The sequence below is a fragment of the Miniopterus natalensis genome, chromosome 14 (assembly GCF_054644295.1).
Source record: "Miniopterus natalensis isolate mMinNat1 chromosome 14, mMinNat1.hap1, whole genome shotgun sequence".
NCBI lineage: Eukaryota > Metazoa > Chordata > Mammalia > Chiroptera > Miniopteridae > Miniopterus > Miniopterus natalensis.
Genome location: NC_142094.1, coordinates 32415509 through 32437500, shown reverse-complemented (window position 1 = coordinate 32437500; position 21992 = coordinate 32415509). Strand labels below are relative to the sequence as shown.

Genomic DNA, 21992 nt, shown 5'->3' with positions numbered 1-21992 from the left:
TGAACATAGGTGTGCGTAAGTTCTTTTTGACTGGTGTTTCGGATTTTTTAGGATATATTCCTAGAAGTGGGATCAATTTTTAATTTTTCGAGGAATCTCCATACTGTTTTCCATAGTGGCTGCACAGTCTGCACCAGCAGTGCACTAGGGTTCCCTTTTCTCCACATCCTCGCTAGCACTTGATGTTTATTGATTTGTTGATGGCAGCCAGCAATCACTCCACTTTAAATTTCTATTTCTTTGAATGAGCTTGATCCTCTTTGCAATCTCAAGATCTCATTTTAGAAAACACTCACTGAGGATGGTTGCCAGGATTATTATCATTATTTAAAATCTTCCTGTTCTCAAATCTCCCTGCTCTCTTCCAAGTATATATAGTGGGATAATAGTAAGCTAAACAGTGAATAATAAAATTTCAATAGGTACTATACTTATGAGCAATTGAAAGGATTTTCAAGCTTAATGTTGAGTCTATTCAATTTTCAACAAACAATGAATTTAAGACTAGAACCTGGATATAAAATGTGACTCTGATTAATGGTGGGTATATACATTAAAATCATACTCAATTAACAACTGAATGTGCTTTTTATGAAATCAATTACAAGATATAATATATTTAAATACATACCAAAGCAAAAAAAATTACTAATGAAATTAAAAACACAATTTTAAATCTGGTTTAAGATGTGAAAAAAGTGAGAGTATCAGCACAGAGTGTATTGTATCTGCCTTCTACTTTTAATAATTTTAAGTTTAATTTTCGTTTGTTTATTTGCATTGTGTTCTGGAGAGAGGTAGACCCAACAGACAGGTGTGATTTTCAAAAAAATTAATCACTCAGAGTTTCATGTTTCCATATAAAGTGATAAAAATATTGACCAACAAATATTTCAATACCCATTATATAGCCATGTATGTGACTTGTAATTTTCTAAATGTTTATCATAATATTGAAAAAATTTAATATTTTCCCGTATCATGACATTTACTAATGAATAAACAAATTTAAATGCAGAATCCATTTAAATTCTTATTACTTCAGATATATTATCATAAGAGTACAACTCCCTTAAAGTAATGCATTAATTAATTTTTACCTTCACAGCTCAAGATTCATGTTCTTTACTCTCATAATATCTATGTATTTTTCTTTTCCAGTTCTCCTTAGTGTTTCCAAGTCATGTTGAACCAACCTTGCAAAACTTTTTCCTCAATTGAAATCCATGCATGTATATATAATACACATTTTAACATTCCTTGTTGATGAATGTAATAAAGCTATGGGATCTAGCTCTGAATCTACCTTTTCTACTTCAAATTCCTTCCGTATGAATTTCAATGTTTATGTAGATGACACACCCAACAACCCATTTCAAATTCTTAGTCATGAAAACTATCATCAGTCTTTGAGCTGCCTCACTATATCAGTTCAGCCCCATAACTGCACTCCAGTCTTGGTTTTTGGAGACATTTCTCCTAAGGAAACACACCATCTAGGGAAGGGTAAACTTTAATGTATAAATTTCTGGCTTCAACCTCCCATCGCTTTCTTATTCAGTTAAGACATCTTTGATATCAGTGAATTTTCAGTTCCATAAATACCTTCTCTTCTCTCATTGCTTCAGGGCTTGTGTTCCTTTCCTCTCTGTCACAGATTTCACAGTTACATTGTACTATTTGTTTTTTTGTCCTTTCACATCACCTGAGACTTCCTCTTCTTGAATCAATTTAACAACCAACCTACTCCTGGGTGACTGCAAACTGGTTAAACGATCAGACAGACTAACTACTGTAAGTTCATGGTCTGAGTTCAACTGTGCCTTTGTTTTTGGAAAATGTTTGCTGTATGTTCTCTAACTACAAAAGTTCACCCTTTTCTTTAAATCACATGTTTCTTCAGTTTCCTCCAGAGATGAGGAAGCTGGAATTCACCTTAAAATTGAGGATATCAGTGTGAAATATCTCAACTTCTCATCCTATATCTTTAAATGTACTTATATCTGCTTTTATGGTCTTTCTTTAAATCTCAGAGGAGCAAGATGACTTTTTTCTCCCACTGAAGGTACTTATGCCTTGGTCTGAATCTCTCCCATCTCTTCTTCATTTAATGCTTCATCAGCTCTATTTATCTCTGTAATGTCAACCTTTACCTCAACAGACTATATCTATCATTTTCTCATTAAAATAAAACTAAACTCTTCTTTTACTCTATATAGACTTCTGACACTATATCCACAATTCCCATATCTATTTTCCACAGGTTAGTTCCTCCAAAAATTTTTCTACAACCATTGTGTCCGATTTCTTATTTCACAATCATCCCTTAACTGCAGCTGGAATGCTGCCACTATCATGCCATTGAATTTGTTAGAAAGTCAGTGGCTGAGGTTGGCTTTGTCTTAGATCAACCATCAGCCCAGGGCTCTTTAAATCACAATATCCATTTGCATTATTTGTATAATGTTATTGCTGATACAGCAAACTAACATCTATCAAACTCTTACAACTTTCCAGGTGCAATATAAATTCTTTATATACATTGTCTAATGACACCCTTTTATTGAGTAAATTTCATTATTAGTTTATAGGTGAAGAAATGGAGGCACAGATAGACTATTGATTTGTTCATCACCACACAGATAGTTGATAGTACAGTTGGGGAGGTCTCTCTCTAAAACCATTGCATTCAATATGTCAGACTAAGTACCAGGACTAAAATCCCAGTAAACACAAGAGTAAATTGTAGATAAAATGTCTTAAGAATTCTTCCTAGAAATATCAAAGGGATAACAAGGGTATAACAAATATACAGATCACAAACTAAGTGAAGGCAAAAGTCTTTGCACTGACAGAGGCTTTGACTTAGAGGCTTTTTCGATGGGGTAGGTGAACATGAAACTTAATTTACTGAGGTATTGAGTGGCTCCGAGCATAGGAAGCAAGACCCAAGGTCCACTTTGGAAGTGAGTGCAATAAGAATTCCCTGACCAGAATGCTAAATTCTCATTATGAGAGTGAATGAGAAATGCACCTCTGCCTTCTAGCTGCCACTGCCACAGCCCCCCAAAACTGCAAAGAAAATTGCCTGACTTAACACTAGATGTTGAATGCAGTGGGGAAAACAACTTCCTTGAGAATCCATAACCAAATATGAGCCCTCATTGGAGTTTTTGACCTTTGTGCCATAATATCTATTTGCGCAACTCAAGGAGAAACCATACTATTCTGAATTTGTAGGTCCAATCATCCTGAATTCTGCCTGAATGAATAGAAAAACCACAACTGGGAGTTTGAGAAAAGTGATCTTTGACTGATAATGGCCTAGCTTTTCATGAAGGCAAGTAATTTTTTCAAAAATACTACCTCCAACCAATGACTCAAATAATTCTAATAAGTTCCAAGAAAGACAAAAGGCCAGAATAAAGCAATTCCCAAAATGAACAAGAAAGAAAAATATCATGAAAAATAGTTTGTTGAGATACTAAAAGCAAAATCATATCCACAAAGGCTTTATATCCATATTTGATTTATACTCTGTATATGCAGATAGAGTATAAAGCAAATATGTTCAACATGTTTTAATAAATAACACAGATCTCATTCTGAATAAAGACTGAGAATAGTTGAACATAAATAAAATATATCTCCTAGAAATGAAAGCTATAACTAAAATTTAGAACTTAGAGATGACGTTGTTAGCAGATTACACAGAGCTGATGAGAGAATTAGTGAACTTGACAGGACAAAAGAAATGATCCAGAAAGCTTCACAGAGTGACAAAGATAAAATTTAAAAGCAAGTTTTAGACTGAATTTAAAGTGCTAAATTTTAGTAAATGTCAAATTGGAGTTTCAAAAAGAGAGAATGGAACAGAATTTTCCAAAACTGAAAAAAGACAGACATTCACAAACTTACGCCCAATAAACTATAAACAAGGTAAATAACAAGTATCCACACCTGGAACCCACATGTCACGTAGAGACTGCAGAACATCCTCTCCCCCCAGCCAAAAAGTGGAGTCTTAGAAGTAGCAGACTGACATTTAACTTAACAGCAACATTAAATGACAGGACTGTGGAAATTATGTCTTCAAAATGCAGGGAGAAAATAACTGTTCATTCTAGACCTAATGAAAATGTTTTTCAAAAACAAAAGTGAAGTGAACACTTTTTCAGGCAATCGCTGAGTTTGACATAGAAAGATAACTATGGAAAGTTCTAAATTGTGTACTTTAAGTGAAAGGAGTATGATTCCAGATGGAAGGCCTGAGAGGAAGGAAGAACTTAAAAAGCACAGAAAATATTAAATGTGTGACTCTGTATAAGCATGAATTCTACAATAAAATAATTATGTCATTGCATATGGTTAAAAAAATGCAGTAAAATACCAACCACAGTAATATATAAACTGGAATGGGAATGACTGGAGTTAAATACTCTAAGATTCTAAATAATGTTCAAGATGGAGAAGACTGATATTTTTAGGTATGTGTTAGGTTAAAATTTCTAAGGTAACCTGTATTAACAAAATGGAGTATATAACTTCTCAAATATACTACAGACACATGGGGCTAAAAGTCTATCCATCCCCCGCCAAATTTTTTAAAGAAGAGAAATATGGGGGGGGGGGGGGGGAGAACAAAGGAAAATCAAATGAAATGACAGGGGATAAAATCCATTTTATCTGTAATTACAACAAATGTAGTTCACCCTTCCAAACAAGGTTAATCACACTCTTCAGGATACCTCCTACTTTGCTGTATAACACATCATTAATAAAAGAAAAAAAGGGATTGAAAATGTAAGTCAAATTCATCTATGTTTTAATTTAGAATTTATTATTCCCTGGTAAAATTTTGCCTTACTGTTTTGTTTTGGGTGGGGTAACGTAGGGGAAGAACTCATATTTTAAAATTTTAACAGTATTAGAAGTTAGGCTTCATATATTCTGTGTGTCTAAGGAGACCCAACTTGAAAAGAAACTACTTGCCTAAAATATCATTAGTTAACTTCTGCATGAATAAGCAAAAGAGCCACATGGTATTTTAAAAAATAAATTATTATGAATATAACCTACATTAATTCCTTAAGAACTGAAGAAAACTCATAAAGATATTCTGTGACATGGAAAAATTAATAAAAATTATAAGTCTATTCCATCACTTTTTAGACAGTAATAAGGGGACATCTGAAAAGCTTAGTTAAAATTAATGTCTAAAAAGTAAAACTGACACATCATGAAAACTTGAAATGAATCAAATTCCCTAAAGAATCAATGTCATTTTACTTATTCTATCACCTTCTTTACAATAAAAAAATAATTTATAGTGGGTTCCTGACAGTCATTATTATCTGCAAGAGCTGACCCCGAAAGATTTGACTCATTGACTTTTGTGAGGTTCTCTTAGTGAGCAAAATCAGGAAAGTTATGTCTAGAGTTGTTTTAAAAGAAGGAAAGTCAGAAATGAATATTATAATTATATTTTCTCTAATTATATTTTTAAATGAAAGCTAAGACACAGAAAACCACTTACAAATTTCTAAGACCTCATCTGAAAATTTTAATGCACACAGATGCCCAACATTAACAGAAAATCACCAAATAATTGCCTCTATCATACAGGGGAATAGGTGAGCCCATTAATTTTCTAGCAGCCAAATAACTGTTCCCCTCTGTTGTGTAAATGAGTACCATGGATGCAGAATGTTAGTGGGATAATTAGTGATGTCCTAAGAACTTCCAAAGCCCATTAAAGTCCAATAATGGAAACTTTAACTCTAGCTTCTCGATTAGATCCCATTTTAACAGTTAACAGCACTAATGGCTCACTTTTCCTTGAAACACATATAGTGAAAGTATTTTAGAGTGTTGGAGTGAAAACACTCAAATCTCGCATTTTCACTAACTAATGAATGTCAGTATGTGGTGCTGTGCTTGCAAGAAGCAAAAAGAAGTTTTTGCTTCTTAAACAATTTTAACTGGTTCCTGTGTTTTTAGGAACTACAAAGAAACCTTCATTTTAAAGCCCTAAAAGACAATACGCCCAATGTATCATAAAATATGAATAAGGGAAATTTCAGGTAGGTTGATGTATTTATAAGGCAATTCAAGACTGCAAAAACAAAGAAGAGAGGAAAGAAACAGCTTAAAGAAGAAAGCTTAGGGTTTGATTTCTTCATAAGAATATCAAAAAAGTATGATTGTAAAATATTAATAATTCTTCATGTCAATATTTTCCTTAGTATGTGTATCATTAAAGAAAGTCTGATATAAATCAGAAATATTCTAATGAGCAAAACACAACTCGGTGTAGAAACAATAGTTTAGTAATGGTTTGTAGGGACATGCAGCATAGTTTGAATTATACAGGCTTTTACAGGGGGGTAATTATTATTTAATGACAGTTAGACTTTTCCAGAATTAAGAATTAATTAAAATTAAGTTCACTCTTAATTTAGAGTGGTGTCAAATATCATAAGATAATATCAATTTGAAAATTAAGGAAAGAAACAGCTGAAGAAAAGAAAAATGTTTCTTTTATTATTTATTATAAAGTTATACAGTGAAATATTCTGTATTACAGAGGCATGAGAGTTCAAAATAAGAAAGACTTACATTTATGTAATAATTGAAGAATTTTTTAGTTTATTCCCCCTTCCTTCCAAAATGTTTTGGAAAATACATATTATTACCTCTAAAATAAGTGTTTTAGTCTTTTCCTTATTATTGCTAATACAATGACTAATCACATATTTCTTCATTGAAACTTTAAAATGAACTCTAAAATTATTTGTTCTAACTTTTAATTCATGTGGCAAAGATATAAATTGTGCTCTATTCAATAGACATAGTAATAAAAGAAAACTCATCTACAAGTTGAGCCTTCTATTTGAAGAGGAAACTAATTTTCAATGTTGATTTTAAATAGAAAAAAATGTTATGGATTTTTACTACAAGTTTAATTATTATTAAAATGTTTAAGAAATTTATACTTTGCAATAATTTTGCAGTTATAAATCCTAAATCCTTCAGTGTTTAAAGCAAATTAAATGACATGCTCATTATTTTAAACTCTCTTGTTCTTAGTTACATTACTTTCAATCAATCCAAACGAAATTTAGTTTTTTCTTCTCGGCTCCCACGCTCTCTTCCCTCTGCTGGCTACCACCCTTGTCCCTCCTTCTGTTTTCTTTTTGTCTGCTAAGGGTGTCACCACCTATGGACTGAACTGAGCTAAAATTCTCAGTGTCCTCTCAACTGTTTCATCTCACTCCTCCTCTCCTACCTCCAGTCCATCAGCAAGCCTTCTGCATTCGACCTCTGCAGTATTTCTCAGCTGGGCGACTGCCCATCAAGCTGGTGCTGCCCAACTTCAGGCTCTCATGTCTCATTTTTTTTACTCCAATTCTTAAAAACAACTAATAGTTCCCTCCTGCCACAGATGAATGTTAAGTCCATTAAGTATTCTCAATGTGAGCCAGTTTAACAAATCCAGCTTTTCCTCCTACATTTATTTCTGTGTCCCCAAACCACATTAGTTAGTTTTTGTTCTTGGAAAATCTATGCTCTTTCACAGTTCCCATCCTTTGCAAACATGGATTCTTCTACCTTAAAATTTTCCTTTTCTGCCAGTGAAACGATGCTTGAACTGTATGGTGCAGTACTGTGGTGCTCACACACACACACACACACCCTTACACACACACTCTCTCTCTGAATATATGTAATATTGAATAAAGCAATCACTCCTCAGCTTTAATGACTGCTTTTCTGAAGGCTTTCCCGACTCTCCTAAGGAGTGCTGCTTCCACGGCATATTTTCAGCAGCATATTTTACATATGTATATTTGCTATAGCATTTACCTTGGCATAATATTTATGTGTCTCCATTACACACAATTTTTTTTTTCATGTTTTTTACTATAGTATCATGCCCAGTAAGTGATCCAATAATGTTTAGCTTAAATGTCAATAGAAGAAATATTAGAAACCAATATTTAGAAGTGACAGATGTGAGATCAATTCTACCACTTATTAGCTATATGAACATGGACAAATAACTCACCAGGGTTTCACTCCTCATCTGTAAAATGAGCAAAATAGGACATGCTGAATAGGGTGGCTGGGAATATTCACTGAGGCGTCAAACGCAGTGCGTGGCACAAAAAAATCAAGATTAATCACAACTATTGTGGCTAGATGGTTACCATCTTCTCTGTGAGTACTTTGTAGCTGGCTAATTTCTCCCCTTTCTTATTATGTGTGGCACATTTAAAGACTCATCACTTTTTACTTTTTTGTACTTCACTGTAAATTCATTGAGAGCAGGACTATTTCTAACTCACCTTTCTGTTTCATAATCCTTGCCTGCATGTGAAATGTAGCTAGCAAATATTTATTGAAAAAACCCATGCGCCACTGAGAAAGTATATCTATTGATGTCTTTTAAATGAATGCTATATTTTTTACTAATAGCAAAGCAAAAGTATCTAAATAGGGAATTTTTGTTGTTATATTACTACAATAAGATGTTTATCAGATATTAAAAATATCATTTAAAGTATTTTATCAAGAAAGTGCTGGAATATCTAAGAAAACAAATCAAATAGCTATTATATATACTACATATAACAAAGACTGCACAGTTTATAATTAACATGTATTTTAGAATTGTATGGCCATGGATTTAACCCATGGGCCCAAAACTTAAAACAAAGATAAGTATTGTAATATATTTAACTGAACAGGTTATTTGAGCTGGGATAAACGGATGTAATATTTTTAAGAACATAAGCTTTAATAAAGCAAAATTAAGCTTATATTTATTTTAAATTTGCATTATTCTTAATTTTCTCATCTTTTATATTTTTTGGTCACTTGGTTTCCAGATTGACTAGCAAAATTTATATTAAAAATGTAAATTAGGTCGACCAGGTCTCTCAGTTGGTTGGAGTGCCATCTGGTGCACCAAAAAGGCTGTGGGTTGGATCCCCCTTCGGGGCACAGAAGGGCAGCAACCAAACAATTCTTCTCTCTCACATCAGTGTTCCTCTCTGTCTCTGTCTCTGTCTCTGTCTCTGTCTCTGTTTCTGTCTCTGTCTCTTCTCTGTCTCTCTCTTTCTCCCACTTCCTCGCTCTCTAAAATCAATAAAAACATTCTCAAGTGAGGATTAAAAAAGTTTAAAAATTAAATTTAAGTAGAATATATAATGTTTTGAAAAAAGCAATTCCTTTGAACATAAACTTTTTAAAGCTTACTTTTTTCTCCATTATTAGATTATTTAACACAGTGTTTTCTTCATTTGTTGATAAATTTGTACCACCTTGTTCCATAAAGAGATCTGAACATCCTCACACATATATTTACAATTTTAAAGTAGATGTAATGTTAAAAGATAAATAATAGCATTTTTCATTATTGCAAAAAGGTCTAGAATATGAATAATGTATAAGAAACCTACTTATCCTTCAGTTTCTATGTTTAATAGAAAATCAAGGGAAATGGATAGCAGTGCATTTGAAAATTAAAACCAATGTTGAATTCTCTATGCAGTCTCTCTAACAATGTTTTACTGCATATCGAATAGATTAAAAAGTACAAACAAAAAGCTTTACTACAAAACAATCAAACAAAAACTAAACTTTTATCATAGCTTTCTAAAATATATTATGTCAAAGGAAAATACAATTCAATTTACAAACCTTTTACTTTGGAGAAAAAATTGAGAATTTTTAAAACTCTACTGAATATACAGTGCTACAGTGAAACTAATGATCACAAAATAGTACCTTTAGTATAGTTAAAGTGACACTAATTGTAAAGGAGATTGTATTTACAGATTGCAATTGTGCTATTTGCACATGAGAAAACAAAATCTGTCTCCTTGGATATATGTAAACTGCAACATTTTAATATAAAAACACATTTCACACAAAAAAGTTGCTCTCCACAATGTCCTTCATTTAAATTGGTGGTGTTTTAGAACTCTCTCTGCTCTTTCTCTCTGGCTCTTTGTGTGTGTGTTCTGGGGGGTTATATATATAATATACATATATATATTATACACACACATATACACATACATATTATACATACATATATATTATATATATAGTTTATTTTATAACAATGTATTTTATGTCTATATACATCATTTAACAAATTTTCTAAGAAGAAATAGCTGTAACACTAAACTAAAATTCCTGTGAAATAATATTTTGTTGGATAAAATTCTAAAAATAATTAACTTCAAAACATTATACTATAAAGCAGGGTAGAGTGACCATTATTAAATTCCACCTTGAGATAATATAGAAAAATATTTGTATTCCCATTATTTTTATTTTTGAGAACCATGGATGAATTATAATAATTTATTAATCTATATTTGAAAAATTATTAAAATGTTTTTGTTTTCCCTTTTAAGTTTTTTGAATAATTTCAATCTAATTATTCTTGCTGTGCTATTTGCAAAGATGAAAAGTTGTAACAGCTTTAATGGCCAGTAGTCTTTTATTTCTAGTTTTATTGAGAAATAATTGACATGTATCACTGTACAAGTTTAAAGCATACTGTATGATGGTTTGATTTACAAATATTGCTAAGTGATTACCATAATAGGTTCAGCCAATAGTCTTGTATAATGATTTTATTACATCTTGCTTATTAGAGAAATATCAGAAAATTCAAATTAACAAACTCTGTAAGTATATCCATTTGTAGTCATTAATATCTTTATAGTATATATTATATATCATTTTATTTATAATGTATATAAAAGGATATATAGATATTTTTTGTAACCAGAATTATATGTTTATGGCTTCATAATATACTATTTTCAGTTATGAAATAGGCATTGAGCTATTTGTTTATTTCAAACAAAAGAGTATACTTCTATTTCAAACAACACACAATAGTAAAAATAAAATTTAAAATTATAAGAATAAAGTAGAATTATTTTTTAAAATAGAAATATTTTTTAAAGGATATGTAAATTCTATAAATTCTAATAAAACCACTCCATGAAAGGCAAAAATTACCAAAACTTGATAACACATTTAATAAAACTGCTAGTGTTTATTTGTTTTGGCCAAAAAAAAAATAGCGTTGGCCAACCTGCTCTAATCTACAGAGTTCTTTAGCCAATGAAGAACTGGTATTGACAATGATCATGATGATTAAATGCAGGTTGGGTGTCAGCACTAAAAAAAGTAGATAGAAGACAATAAATAGAAGATCGTGTTCAAGAAAGATCTGGGAAAAGAAAACAGATGCTCTGATTGTGTACCCAGTGTCCTGCACTGCGCTAAACACTTTAGGAATAGAGTGTCATTTACTTTTCTTAACTGCTACATAGAAAGAACAAAAACCATTCTGTAGATGTCATTCTTGAACCGCAGAAGACTTGATAAATGACCCCCCATTACACAGTTAGAGAGCAGACCCTGTAATCTTTGACTCAAGGCCATATCAGATTTCCCAATAAGCTAACTGTACCAAGAAGTATGTGGTAGGCTAAAAATTATTCCTAGGTTCATCAGTTCAAAGAAGGCTGGCACCTGTATTGAACCGATAGATTTCATTAAGAACTGCCATCTAATATTTCTCATTGTTTTCCCTTTTGTGAAGATACTATAGAGACCAGTAGGAATTAAATTAAGAAAAGTAGTTTCATCTTTACATCTCTCACTTGGACAAAGCAGAAAACAAACAGTGGCAAGAAACAGAAGTATTGAAAGAGAATTCAATGTTTGAATTGGATTTAGTGCTAATCAAACCCGTATAAACATAGGTGAGATTACACATTTTCATTGTGTTCTTTTCCTGTCTCATTAGTTATTCCTAATTTTCATTATGATTATTAACATAACATTAATATTCCCAGGAGGTGCCAGAAAAGATTATGTGTAATGTTGTGAATCATTAAAGATAGAGGAAGAACTGCTTCATTTTTCAACTTTTTTACAGATAATTCCTTTTCTAATCTTGAAAGATAAATTTTCCACTGTTCAGAACTTTCTATTAATACTTTTTCTTTGAAAAATGGCATTTTTTTTTACCATATCTATCTGCAAAGGGAAATTTAAGGGATCTTGTTTACATCCTGAAATTGCTGGCCTTTTTATAGATAGCTTTATTACAGTTTGTTCTGAAAAATCCTATTTAAGAAATTTTATTGACTTGTTGATTATTTTTAAATTTTATTTGAGAGAACCTCAAGACCTTTTCCCCCAGATGTAACTTAATTACTAGAAGATAACCTCATTTAATTTTATGGCTTGTTATGGTATGGTGAGATAAAGACTGAAAACCCCAATATACCCTTTAAAAAATATTCTTTTAAAAATGTTCTCTGGATAAATTGATGCTGGTACTACCTGAAAGATGAAATTTCTCCTAGCTGTGCTGTCAGGGTTTATTTCTCAGAACCTCACACTGTATATACAGAAATTATTTTTTTCTTAAATTTGTTACAGCTTCCTGAAAGGGAAATAAGCCATCAATAACTATTTACAAAGAGAATATGTACAAAAATGCTCATAACAGTGTTAAGATAATACCAGTTATTTAAAACACATAAATATGTTTCATACATGTCAATTGGATCATTGTTGATATAAGAGAACTGTATCATTTGAAATATACAAGTTGAAATAGTTAAACTGATTATTTCTCAAAGGGATAATATTTTAGTGAAAATAATACACTGAAAATTATTTCAAGGAGAATTTTTCTAGTCATCACATAATGGAGGAAACTATTCCTACGTTAATTTCTTATAAAAATTAACTTTTCTTATAAACTGTCTTATTTTTCTATTAAGAATACAAATTAATATTCTATGTTGATACTAAAGGTGAGTTCTAAAGAGACAGGCCCACAATTTGGTTTCAAGGGCAATGACATCTGAACACTCAATAGAATTGTTTTTTTAATCATTTATATGCATTATGCATGCTGAATTAAGAACATTTTGAGTCTGAGATTACTATTACTGGTAAAAAGAACTATTCAGATGAAATAACTAACAACGACTGTGAAAATTTATTGAGAGATTCCAGGGATCTAGGCACTGTACTCAGTGCTTTATAGGGTTTTGTTGTGTTGTTTTTCCCACCCCATTTATATTCATAAGAACTTCATTAGATAGTACTGTCACCACTTCTAGGCCTGATGCTTACAGAGTTTAAGAAATTTGTCTAAGGTTACCCAGCCCAGTAGTGGTTAAGTAATAAAAACCTAGTTTGTCTTCATCATTATGTTTTTGAAAAAGAGATAGATATAGATTTAAATATTATACCTTTGTTTTTATGGCCTTTATGCTTTGTACTCATTAACCTTATTTTTTATGATCTTGGGATTTAGCATATTCATAACATTTGATTAAACTTTAATCAATATTGACTTAAGTGAGAAGCTCCCTACTTCCCTTAGTAATTTCCCTCATGACAGGAGGAGAAGGAGCTACCATTCATTTCCTGCCCACAGGTGTGCCCTTTTTATTTTTATTGTTTTGCACCTTCGGTCCCAGCCTCATCTCACACTAATTTTTGCTCTAACCCCAAACAGTAAACTCACAAAGAGCCTCTTCCTTAAAGCGGATTGTCTCAGTGTCACCAGGCCTTGCCCTGTTCAGATGCTTCTGAGTCCGGCGCAGGCTGTGCTCCGGGCCCATGGCCAGGGCTGTCCAGCTCTGAGAGGCTCACGGTTCTCCTGTGACGCCTGTTCTTTGCTGAGTGCCTAATTCCTTCTCCCACGTGGATCTTCTAAGGCTTCAACTTGTTCCCTTTCACTTACTGTTCTTGTGAATGCCCCATAGCATAAAACAGCAGTGCTCAGGTGTCCTGCAAGGATTTGTCCATTTGTTTCTGACCTGTGACTATCATTACAGTGTTTTCAGCTCAAAACCTCATCACTCTGGCTTACAATTCTGGATTCTGAAAGCAAGACCCAGATAGCCCTAGCCAGTTTTGTTCAGTGGTTAGAGCGTCAGCTCGTGGACCGAAGGGTCCCAGGTTCTACTCAGGCCAAGGGCATGTACCTCTGCTGCAGGCTCGATCCCCGGCCCTGGTTGGGGCGAGTGTGGGAGGCAACCAGTCCATGTCTCTCTCACATCAATGTTTCTCTCTCTCTCTCTCACTCCCCCTTCCACTTTTTTTGAAAAGCATTGGAAAAAATACCCTCAGGAGAGGATTTAAAAAAAAAAGAACCAGATAAACCCATGTGCTTGTCCATCCTAATGTGTAATGTGGATTCTTTCTGCCAGCCCCATCTTACTGCCATGTCTCAGTCACCGCCACCAAGAACATAATGCTCCATTGTCCCAAAACACGCTTTCCAGCTAGGAATCATAAGAAAACTATGTGGCATTATTTCACCAAGCATTAAAAATAGATAATTCCTAAATATTAACTAAACAGAAGACTAATGAAACTATGACTCCTCCATTTCTGTCAGAATTATTTTATTGTTATATCTTCCAATAAGAATAGCTTAAAATCACCAGAAATTTGATTAAACTTCCCTTTGTTTCTATGTATTTAGAGTTTTATAAACATTTCAAAATGTTTATTTTTATCTTTCAAATTATATCTCTGGAAGTAACTAGCATCTAGATTAAGGAATTGAGCATTATAAGTCTCCTTCCCCAAATAACAACTATCTGATTGGATTTGTTTTTTCTTATTTTGGAATTTTATATAAATGGACTGAGAAAATCTGTATTATTTTTTCTGAATTCATTTGCTCACATTATATTTTTGAATTCCATCCATGTCATTGCTTGTAGCAATAATAAATTCATTTTCATTGTTCTGTAGAATTTCACTGTACAAATACACTATAATTAATGTATTATATGTACTGTTAATGGACATTTAAGTTATTTTTAGTTTTTATATTACAAGTAGTGCATATGTCTGCAAATAGCAGATTTTTTGTACATATTTTTGTGAGCATATGAGTGCATTTCTGTTCGGTAAATACTTAGGAGTAAAAATTCTGAGTAAGGGGATATGCCTACGTTCACACCTCATAGATGATGTCAAACCATTTTCCAAAATGTTGTTGTGGTTTATTTTGCAATTCCCTAGTTTTAATAAAGTTGATTGCCCCTTTTTCCATTTTTGTCAAATCTTATATCCTCTTTATGAGGTGCCTCTTCCAGTCTTACAGTCTTATTCCTATCTTTTTACCTTGGATTTTTTTTCATTCATCAGTTTATTAGAGCTCTTTATATACGGGGGAGATCTTTGATGTTAAGTGGTAGCGTATCTTGGATCCGTTGGCTTCAGGTGGTAATAAAGTATTTCAAATTACTGTGAACCTCTTGACCTTGTCTTCTTATAGATTACTGAGACAAGAAAAGTCCTATAATGTCTAGAAAAAAATACCTTGGAACAGATAAAATGAAACATATACAAAAGAGATACAAGTGTACAAAAACTAGTGTAGCTACCACATCAAGTTTCAGGATCCACTTGATGGAGGTCTCTAGAGTTTCATTATTTCTAGTTATCAGAATATTTTTTTCTTGAATCCAGACATTTCTGTGTCTGTTTTTGAGAAAGTCTCTTTGCAATTTTCAGATGTACAGTGATTTATGAACTAACCGATATAAATTATATTTTTGCTTTGTACATAATCTTGCTCCAGGCTTGCTGGTTTTAATTAATGTAAATTAATTAGGGCTACTAGGGAGAGTCACCCATTCTTATGACTTACTTGGAATTAAAATTTCTTCATAATACATTTTAAAGCAATTTAGTAATGTATTCTTTGTATTGGCACTATTCATAGGCAGTTCAAAATTAAAATGTAGTTAGAGAAGTATGAATAAAACCTTTTTGGAAAGCTCATTTAAATCATTTTTGCTTAAGATTGGTGTCTCCTGTGTCAGGTCAATTCAAAGCAAAGTTAAATGGAGATTTAAGAAATTACAGGGCATTTTCAGACAAAAGTAATTCTTATTTGCCTGAATTATCTTTGGGATTATGTCTTGCAATGCTGCACTGGGGAAACACATACTAAACCCTCCAAACGTGCTGGCACTGTTTTCCATCAGAGTCACATCGGTGGGCGTAGGAGCAAATAGTACTGCTCTCTGCATTGCTAACCTTGCCTATTTCTACACTTACTGTACTGAGGGAAATTTGCATTCTCTAACTGTGGCTGTGACTTTTTCTCTCAACATCATCATTCTTCTAAAAACCCCTGTTACCCTTTCATTCTTATTTTTAAAATGTGATAGAAAATTTAATATCTGTGAGTGAGAACTCTCCATTCCTTAATACTTTTAAAAACTATTATTTTCTTTAGTCCATACATTTAAATCTGGCTTCTTTAATAACTCAAGGTTGCAATGTTCATTGTCTTTTTGACTTTTTGTAGACATCAAGTCAACATTTTAATTCAACTTTTCTGATGCTGAGTTTTTTATATTTACAACTTGTGGAAGGAGAGGTTAATCCTTATTGCATTAACTTCTGGAAATATAAATTCATAATTCAGAGATTTTTAAAATTAATCTTGATCATATTTTATATCTCTCTATATTTTCATTAAATTAGGCAATTAGTTGCAGTAATAAATATTGACATGCAATAAACTGGAAAAGTTGGATAATAAATTGAAAGGTGTTTCTAAAACCAGACCAGACTTGCTACCTTAATAAAGGAGACCATAATTCACAGAGCACATCTCATTTTAAAAATCACTTGGTTGCCTTGTTAATTATGTCCTAATTTTTCATACAAATTTAATATGTTCTGTTATTTTCTGCCAACATTCTTTTTCTGGCAAGATTGCACTCCTCACTTTCCATGGGAAGTGACATAATCTAGAGATTGCAAGAACAGGCCTTGAACAAAGATAAATCTAACTCTGAATTCTGTCTTTGCTGACTGAGTGATATGTGGAACGTTATTTAACTTTCCGTGTCTTCATTTTTGCAAGAATACAATAAGGAAGAGTTGCACCTACCTTGTAAATAAGTGTTTTATTTTATTTGTTGCTTGCTTTGCTTGCTTGCTTATTTATTTAAATAAATTCTGTAAGCTAAAATAAGTAAAGGGCTTTACATAGTGCTCAGAAAAATAATATTCACAAATAAATGGCAGCTGTTATTATTGGTAAGTAATAGTCATTGATTAATAGCTTTCAAAGGCCCAAGAGGAACAAAAAGGTTAATGTTCAGAAGCTTAGCTTAATTTTCCTTATCTCACACAGAAAATCATGAGGAATGTGACAAACATACATGGCTTTTCAGCTTTGCTTTTATTGGCCGAGTCGTTGCTTTTTAAAAAATTCTTCCTATATTCTGGATGCTGTTTTACGAGTTTCTAAAAAACTATATGTTGCAAATATTTGCTTTTAGCATATTGCTTCTCTTTTAATCATTAACAGCACCTTTGTTTTAGTGGTCTGTTATTGGGATGTAACCAAATTTATCAGTCATCTTTCATTAGCATGGACACTTCAGTTAGTGATATGCAGCTCGTGGCCTGCCCCCAAAGAAGGGTGGATCGGAATTTTCCGGGGGATCCCGACATGGACTCCTTGCAGGCTGAGGAGGGGGCTGGTTATGGGCCCACAGGGAGCCTCGCCGAGAAACTGTTGCAACTGGTACTGGTATGAGTGATGTGTTGGCAAATATTTACTTCTGAATCTGAATGTGAGGTTCATATTCAAACCAACTTAAGAAAAATAGATACCACTGTAAAATAACAGCTTTGAATAGATCAGTTTACATATTTGTTCAATACTGGTGATGCCCACCCCACACCACTGGTAGTTTTCTTTTACTGTGCTAAAATATATATCACATAAAATTTACCATTTTAGCCTTTTTTTATTCCTCACCTGAGGATATTTTTTCCATTGCTTTTCAGAGAGAATGGAAGGAGGAGAGAGAGAGAGGGAGACATGCACAGAGACGGGGCAAGGGAAGGAGCCTGCAACCAAGGTATGTGCCCTTGCCCAGAATCGAACCTGACACCCTTCAGTCTGAGGGCCAACGCTCTAACCACTGGGCAAACTGGTTAGGGCCACATCCATTGTTTTTAAGTGCACAATATAGTTACATTAAACACAGTCACACTGTGCTGCAGCCTCACTGCCATTCATGTCTAAGCTTTTTCATCTTCCCAAAGTGAAATTTTGTACCCATTAAACTGTAACTCCTCAGTCTGCCCTCCCCATGACCCCTGCCTTTATGAGTCTGACTGTTCTAGGAACCTCATACAAGTGGAATCATATGGTATTTGTATGTCTGTGTCTGGCTTATTTCACTTAGCATAAAGTCTTCAAGTTTTATCCATGGTGTAGCATATTTTAGATTTTTTAAAACTAAATATATTCCGTTGCTTGGTTCATCCTTTCATCTGCTAATAGATATATAAGATGTTTCCACACTTAGCACTGTGAATAATACTTCTATGAACAGTGATGTACAAACACCTGTTCAAGACCCTGCTTTCAGTTCTTTTGGATATATATATATATAAGGGCGATGCTTATGACTGATGTTAATTCTTATATTAAAGGCTGAAAAGAAATATTACCATTTAATGTTTTTCTCCCTCTTCCTGCAATTAAAATGACTTATTGCTTTTGACCAATGAAAATCAGTTTGCTACATTCAGTTGTGAGAGAGATATCAATATTAAACTATAGTAACTATAGGGGGTATTTCCAAATTAATTCTTTTAACCCAAGAATTGCTCTAACATGACATGAACATTCAAATTTTTGAGCCAGAAACCAAATGACTACAGATCTTTATAAATGAAACCCTTGTTTATTTACTTTTTGGGGTCTAGTTTACTAAAATGTTAACTCTATAACAGCAGAGAGACAGTTTGTTTTGTTTGCCTCTATTTTCAGCACACACTAGGAACACAGTATACATTTTTTGAAATGAACTTTCAAGTCTCTAAGCATATTAGATGCGCCACCTCAGAGCATATATAAACAACTATCTTTTACTCTCATTTATAATGGATCATTCATTTCCATAATGCTCTCATTGGGTTGCCTTTTCCCCAACAAATTCTTAATAATACCCTTAATCAGTATCCATATTTTAAGCAAGTAAGAATAGTTTTATTCTTATCTTTTATTCTACTGATATGTCTTAGTCAATTCTACAATATGTCTCCTAGTCCTACATATAACACAATTTTAAATTTTAAATTTACCATTATGCATTTCATGATAAACTGAAAAAATTAACTTGCATGCACGGTAGATGAAATATTACATTACCCCAACATTATATAGTAAGTGATATAAAAGCCTCCTTTATAATCCTGGGCTGCTTCCCTGTGTTTTAAATCATCTTTCCATCAAGCTCCAGAGCTTGGCTGGCCCTGATTCAGGGCTGTTTCCAATAAGATTTTTGCTGCTCTAAGTATGAATAGAGGACTGTTAACTCACTTTTACTCTGATTAAATTTGGAAAGGGGGAAGATCACAGGCTTCAAGGCTAAAGGCAGCATTTGCAAATGCTCACCATTTAAAGATTTATTTCTCTCATAACCTCCGAAGGTACCTGCCTCTTATCCCTGCTCCACAAACACACTGCCCTGTTTCTTGCAGGCTTGGCTCACTGTGCTTCCCCTGCTTGGGCCACCCTCCTCATTTGACATTCGCTGTGTAAATCCAACTACCCTCCCGTGCTTACAAATTTTTTTCCCTCCAGGAAACCTTTCATGTTCTTTTACCAATTGAAATATCTCCTTCCTTACAATTCACATGGCAATCTGTGGTTTCCTAATTGAGCTACCAGAGCATATACTTGCATCAATACATCGCTAAACTCTTCTCTCTTTCTCTCTCCTCCAACTCACATAGAATATCACACTGCGTGAAACTGGTTTCCTGGGAAACACCCCCTTCCCCAGCCTGCATACCCACCGCTGCACTGACGGGAGGAATGTCTGCCGAGCTCTCAGCAGTCCTGGAGAAACCATCAACCCCATCCTGCTCACTCGCCGCAAGGAACCCTGTGTTCACTCTAAGACATCCCTCATCACACATACTTACTTCTCCCTATGTAGCTCTTTACACATCTTCATACGACTCACCAAGCTTTCCTAGGACCCCTGGAATTCATGGGCTCGCACTGTCAATATCTCCTAAATATTTAACTTTCTCTCTAAATAGGAATGTTGCTTTCTGATCCCCCCCACGCTTCCCCTCCCCTCCATACAAGACACTGCTTTCTGCAGCGTCTCAAACAGAGGTCTCCACACTTTACGTAGGACAGAGCTCAGGGGTAGATACATGGCAGGTGTCTTTCCGTCTCTGAATTGCTGCTTCTAGAACATTATTCCATCTCCTCGGTCATCTTCTACCAAATCCTCTGAAGTAAATGCTATCATCAGATTATATCACCCACTAAATTCTCTTGCTACCACCATCTACAGACTTCTTTAATGATCCCCTTTATTAATGGAACATTTTAGCATTTGGCTTATTGTTTTTTCCTCCACTACAATATATTCTTAATATCGTATGTGGTCATATAAAAACCCACATAGGCTCCTGGCCAGCGTGGCTCAGTGGTTGAGTGTCCACCTATAAGCCAGGCAGACACGGTTCGATTCCCGGTCAGGGCACATGCCCGGGTTGCGGGCTCGATCCCCAGTGGGGGTGTGCAGGAGGCAGCTGATCAATGACAACTCTCATCATTGATGTTTCTCTCTCTCTCCCTCTCTCTTCCTCTCTCTGAAATCAGTAAAAGCATATTTTTTAAAAACCCACAGGGGTATTCTATTCACAGGAGCATGGGACAGTTGATCACTCCCTCTCTTAACAAACTTTTTCTTTACACAGTGCATGAATTCTGCATTTTCCTAGTGAATTCTCCATATCTTTTGATGGATCTCGTCCTGATCTCTAAGTGCTGAGTACCCAGGAAATAGTCTTTGTTTTTTTTCTGTCTACACCCATTTTCTAGGTGATTTCATCCTGACCAGTGATTTCTTTCCTGAATCTAGATCAGCATCTCCAACCACCTTGTCAAGAACTATGCTTGCATATTGAGAAAACCTCACCAACACATAATCTCCAAAAATGAACTCTTGATTTCTGCCACCCCAATCATAGGGCATGGGGGATGGGTTCCTGTTCAGAACAAAAACCTCAGTCATTTTTAAATTTTCTCTAATGCCTCACATAGAATCCATCAGCAAATCCTTTTGGCTATCATATGACTCCCTACCCACTATCTCCTCTGCCTACTACCATGGTTCAAGCTGCTATGAAATCTTGCCTGGAAAGTAATGCATTAGGTTCGGTTTCTACTCTTGTCTGATAACAAACACTAGCTCCCACTCCCAACCCTGCACAACATGCAGAATAACCCCTGTGAACAAAACCGTTCAATGTCCTTCTTTCTACAAACCTCTAGAATAAGTCCCATATTGTAGTCCTGGACCAGATTTCCAATCTTATCTCCAAACGGTCTTTTTCAGCCATGCCCACCTCCAAGCTCCCTCTAGCTTCAGGGACTTTATATTGGAATGCTCACAGTGTTCCTTACCTAGGAATCAGCAAGTCTTTCTCTTGACCACATGAACCCATATTAAATAGCTACTGATTTTCTTGATATAGTATTTGTTTTCTCTCTCTCTCGTTTGTATTAGTGGGGTGGTAACTTTTTGTCTGTGTGATTGTTTTTGACTTATTCTACACCCAACATCTAGAACAGTGGACTTACAGTCCTGAAAAAAAAATTTACTGATTGAATGAATGAACTGCGTCAATCAATAGTTAATGGGGCTCAAAGATAAAAGAAGGTAAAAATCACCTCCAAAGGACTGTTACTTGGAAATCATAATGCAAGTTGTTTGGATGCAATGTGGTTGACTTAAAATTTGTGGACCACGTTTAGTTCTAACTGGTGATTCAGATCAGGAGTCAGTGTTCAGCCCTGTGGAAAATTTATTTTGTAAGCACAAGCTTCATTTGTTTGATTGATTTTT

The 21992-nt window shown here is 34.0% G+C and overlaps 1 protein-coding gene across 1 annotated transcript in view; it reads right to left on the bottom strand.

The window, feature by feature from the left end:
• PCDH15 (protocadherin related 15) overlaps window positions 1-21992 on the bottom strand; it is a 900353-nt gene that overhangs the window by 49139 nt on the left and 829222 nt on the right. The window lies entirely within an intron of this gene.